The sequence below is a fragment of the Pygocentrus nattereri genome, chromosome 5, assembly GCF_015220715.1.
Source record: "Pygocentrus nattereri isolate fPygNat1 chromosome 5, fPygNat1.pri, whole genome shotgun sequence".
In the NCBI taxonomy this organism is placed as follows: domain Eukaryota; kingdom Metazoa; phylum Chordata; class Actinopteri; order Characiformes; family Serrasalmidae; genus Pygocentrus; species Pygocentrus nattereri.
This window is the reverse complement of record NC_051215.1, coordinates 39363290-39369189: the sequence shown is the minus strand read 5'-3', so window position 1 is coordinate 39369189 and position 5900 is coordinate 39363290.

The window sequence follows — 5900 nt, the reverse complement described above, 5'->3', positions numbered from 1 at the left end:
TTACTGCCAGGAACAATTACACTGTAAAGATCATGCATCTTTTAAATAAAATCTATTCATATGCTGTCTCGTGGCAACTAAGCTCTGTTAAGTATTTTCCCCCTCCCCAAAACAAAGCTAAACTCCTTCATCATATATCACTATCTCATGAGAACTACGAATCCTATTTCATGGGGACTTACTAAGTCAAAGAACATCATTGCTTTGTGGAACACGGCCTCCTGTCAAGTGTCAAGTGTATGAGTGTCAGTCCCTGATTACATTCATCAGAAAATCAGCCATAGAGAGGGAGGATATTAGGTTTTAGGAGCAGCCATCAATCTAAGTCACTCTTAACGTGATCAGGTATACAACGGCCTCTTATTCCATACTAGAGAAGCTCTCTCTCTGCCAGTAATCAACTACAGTTCACCAGTCACTCAGTCTATGCTGCCGAATCACTGCTACTGAAGAGAACAGAAGAAATGAGAGGGGCTATACAAAAAATAAAAGACAAGAACAACCATAGGACTTAACTCAGTCTGTGCTCGGAGGATAACAAACTATCAAGTTTAACAGTTTAATAGATAAGACAGGACTGTTATGTACTTAATAGCTCAAAACAGGTTAATACCAGTGTATATCAGGTCAAAGGCTGTCACTATTAATTTTATTATATTAATATGTAACAGTAATCTACCAATTATTTTGAACAGCATGTGGTAAAAAAGCACATAAATTAGTGTGTCAATCAGACTCTGCTTTTTACTGTAAGACATACTAGTATGAGAAGTTCAAAATATGTTCAGTCATATGCACTAGTTTGAACATCCCTGATTAAATTACACGCTTTGTTGATTTCTAAGTGAAAATATGTTAACGCATCCTCCACACAGAACATAAACATGACCATTTTAGAGACACAATATTTATTTATTTGTTAAGTTTACATATAGGCAAAAAAATTTAATATAAAATACAAAATGGGTCATAACCTTTGCACAGACCACATTTTTTAAATACATTAAATTCAGCAAATCAACAGTAAATGTACATTAAAAATGTGAAATGTCTTCTCTGTAGAAGACATGCAGCTATTCATTCCTAGAAAATCAACAAAACATGTAATATCACCAGAGGTGACCAAACTTTAGCATATAACTGTATATTCATGATGACAACTGCCCACTAATCACTAAGAATTCATTGAGATTTATTATATTTTTTAAATTATGTTTAACTGACTAGTTGTAACATTCCTGACCTACTCTCCTAAAATCATGAATTCATTGTGATTCCTGCTGTCCTCACCCACTGCTAGTGCTGACAGATAAGGTAACTGTATAATAATCTACAATGATCTATAACATGAAGTGTCCAGTGGATTCCTATTACAAGATGAAGAGCAGCTGATGAGCACCTTGCTGCTGCTTTGGTTTGAGATGCATTAGAGAAACGAAGAAAGCTGAGGCCAAAGAGTGAAAGAGGCAGCTGGGTCACTGACCTAAGCAGGACTTCCTCTAACAATCTACTACATTCCCCCAGCATTACACAATGCAATTAAACATGGGACAAGACAGAGGCTGAAATAAGGGGAGAAAATATCGACCCAGCCCTGGAGGGACATCTGAAGTTACAGCCCACCTCCTGCACACAATAAAAACACAATTGTCCTCAAAGATTAGATTCTCTCACACATGTGATGCCCTGTCTGTAGAGGTTCTGCACCAGCCCAGCTGAAATAGCTTATACCAGACAAAGGGATCAGTGTCTTTTTTAAGCTAGAGTTATCTTCAGGTGAGCACAATCTATTATAAGAATCAAAGGTGACCTTAGCCATTTTTTTTACCATTTTCTAAGCAAGTAATAAAGTACAAATATGAGATAGATTAGGCCTGGGCTGTATTCCAACTAAAATCAGGGTTTATTTATCATCAAAATACTAATTATTTAATGAATGAATAAAAAAGATACAATAAGTTTAATAATGTCTGCTCTTTTAGACATTTTTATCTGCACTGCTAAATAAATTAATTAAAAATGTTAAAAAGTCTAGAAGACAGGGTCCCAGGCAAAACATGTTAGGTAAAAGAATTTTCAATGATGGCAAAAATTTGAAAAATTAAAGTTTTTGTAAAATTACACATTTAAAGTGATTGAACAGTTTCAATAGTTATTTTGGCATATAGGATTTTACCATAACATCACAAGTAATCATTAAAATTAAAGTAAAATCTGTAAAATAAAAGGTGACAATTTTGAGTTTATATATATATATATATATATATATATATATATATATATATATACACGACATTTTATATATATATATATATATATTCATTATAGATATGGCCTATTTACATGCCTTTCACATTAAAAAACAGGTACTGACAATTCAACTTTAGAGTACTTTAGCAGTGAAAATGTTCTTTTTTTGTTTTTTGTGGGGTTTTTTTTTGCAGTGTGCAAACTCATGAGAACATGGTCATATTGTAATATCTGAACTATGAAACTGCCTAGTTATAATAAATAACTGTATTCTGACATTATTTAAATCGTCATTGTCCTGAGAAAAACAAGAAAATGGCAACTTTACAGAAGAGGGCAAAAAACACTCTTTACTTTCCATGTAAGTTAATGGATTCTATTCAGAGCAATTCTGATCCAATCATCGTGAAAGTTCAAATTATGTAGAAAAATTAAAATCGCAAATTTTCGTTTGCTAATAAAACAAAGTATAAATCTATTACAGAAGTTGTATCATGTGGAAACGCTACAAACCTTAATCAATGCCCATACTGAACACTGCAGATTTATATGTAGGTCAACACTGACTTTACTTGATTCAAATGCCTACATCGGTTCCACATGAATAAAACATTACGTCATCTCAGTTCTTGCCTAAAGTGAATAAACTGAAAGAAAGACTATATTGATGTAACATATTTTATTCATGTGGAATTTATGTACAAATCTGAATCAAGTACATGGATTTATTTTCAGTGTGGTATGGCACATAAAAAAATCACATACTATGAACTGCAATGATTTAAGTCCAACCATAACATTTTGTAAAATGATTTAACATCATTACAACTACTCTGAGAAACTATGAGATCACAACTGGACATTGGATACATTTCCATTACAGTAATAGTTCGAACAATCAAAACATCTGATATTAAAATTGTAAAGCAGCAACTTTACAGTTAACCCAACCGAACATCAATAATAATGGAGTCTTGAAAGATTCTTCTGAAAGCTAAGCCACTTTATCGTCTGTGTATTTGAGGCAAGGGTGTTAAGAGGTCAACACTCAGCTGAGGTGCTCAACTGGACTCATTTCCTTTTAAAGGGAAGAGAGCCAAATTCAACAAAGCCAAGGAAAATCCATCTAAACCTGCCAATACCTCAGAGCTTATAAATGTCACTAGACTAGTTTGCCCACTCCTGACCACTTCCTTCATTCTGAGGCAGCCATGCCATGCAGGCAGGACAGAACCACCATAGGATTGATGAGAAAACAAAAAGAAGCAGTGAGCTATGGAGGTAAACCTGAGGCATGCAAACTCACAGGTGAGGGACAGACTTAACATTCAGCAGCTGATGTATGCTGTGACACCTGTACAGTTGTGGTGTGGCTGTATGTTATTTTTAGATCTGGTTTATCTGGTGGTTACAGCAGCTTCTCAGAATTGTCTTCAATAACCTCCTAAGTCAGTGTTTTATTTCAAAACTTTCAGTTTCTCAATGTCATGAATTCAATTATTTTTGCAAACTTTTTAAATCCTTTCCTACTGCCTGGCTGCTTCTTCTGATTTCTACAAAAGCATGAGATAGGCTAGCTAGCTGTTCCTGAACACACTCACTCATGCCAAGTCTGCATGCTAAAAGTAAGACTAAAGCATGACTAAATATATGACTGTCTAAAGATATGACAATGCCAAGACCTGATTAGTGCCCTGTCTTCCTCTTACACAAATCACAAATAATTTCCATTTAACTTTACAAAGCACTATTTTAGTACAATGAATGTACACATTTTAGATGTGCTAGGGTATTTTCATGAAATCAGGTTACACAAATGCAAAGCAATGGGCAAGTGACTTGCTGCTGGTCACCCTTCATGAACCATCATATTTTAAATTTGTGTGTGTATACATATATAAACACATTATTTTTAGTATTTTCTTTGTATATATATATGTATATATATATATATATATATATATATATATATATATATATATATATATATATATATATATATTGAAAGGACCGGCCGTGTTTGGTCCGTTTATGAAGAGGAACCAGAGAGTGGATCACCTGTCCTGTGGAAAGTCTCAGTCTCAGCGAGCGCGCTCGGTGCAGGAAGACAGAACCACGCTCGTAATCAATCAAAGAGTTTATTAAGTCTTCTGCACACAGAGAGAAGGGCACTCCTTCTTTTATACAAACACGTCCTGCCCTGTTGCGTACAAGCAAACAGGGTGGACCCAAATAAGTTGTCTAACAGTCATGAAATGCTAAGCTGACACTCACGGAGCACCGGAACTGCCCAAAGGAGGGAGGCTTCTGCTCTGTGTACAACAATCTTACCTACAAAAGAGAACAAATGGTTCTGGACAGAATGTTGTCCCGATAAGAGGAGCAAGTTGTTTGTGCAAACTGCCAAGGACAGCAGCTATGCTTGCTGCAAAGTCTGCTTAGAGCAGAGTTAGAGCAGAGTTAACCCTTTCATTACCCTCTTTTATGCCTCACCAACTGGTGGGGCATAACATGGCAGGTTACTGTGGTGCGTGAGAGCACACATACATATTGTTGGTGCTGGAGATGAGAGGCTGGTATACGGGCCGCGGGGGTCGCATCGCGGAGGCCAGCGCGTAGACCCTTTCCATGAGGCATCTGAAAAAACAAGGACCCAAACACAGCAACAGCAAAACCATACAGATAAAAGGGACAGCCATGGCAAAATAAGGAGTAAGTAGTTAATAAGGAGTTAGTAAGGAGATAGTAAGGAGTTAGTAAGGACATATTTAAGAATGTACTGCAAACATGTAGCAAGATCTGTAGTGTTGCGAAGTTTAGAACAAAAATCCTGTGATAAAGAAAGAGAATAATTAATGTGAGGGTAATCATAATGAGTAACATTCAAACAGTCAGGAGACAGACAGGTGTGTGCTACAGCCTGCAGAGTAGCAGAGAGATCCAGAGGGGCCGTGGTCATGGAGTGCTTGTTCACACTGGAAGGCATCAGGTGACACACGTAGCAGGAGTCATTGGTGTACTGCTTGGCTGTCCAGTTAGCATACTGCCAGAAAACGTTATCCATGGGGGATCCGCCAGCACGTTCCACCAGGCACAGGATTAATATTAGCTGCAACATACTTCTGTAACACAGGACAGGTTAGAGATAGGAAACAAAAATATTTAGACGTCTATCATGTATATACATCACTGCAGGGCTGACTGACATCTGGAGGCATGAATCCACTGTAGAAAAAGAACGGTTAATACCCCCGTGCTTGTGACAGCGAGTACAGTAATGGGTTCAGAGAAAGGGGAGTCTGAAAAACCCTTTCTCTCAAATTTCTTGACCAATACCTGATCGCCCGGCTTAAAAGCATGAGTTGGGACCTTGGGAGGGTCTGTGATAGTTTGGTTGACCCTCTCCCAGTATTCATTCAGAACAGTTAACAACCCTGCGGTGTACTCGCTGCGACGCACATCCAAGAGCCGTTTTCTGACGCCATGGGAGGGGGAACGGACGTCCCATGACAATTTCATACGGCGACAGACCACCCAGAGTGTCTGTGCGCGCCATCCGCAGTTTGGCCAAAACTACAGGTATAACCTTCACCCAATTGGTGATATTCTGCGTCTGCATGGCTTTTCGTAACCGCCCTTTTAAAGTCCGA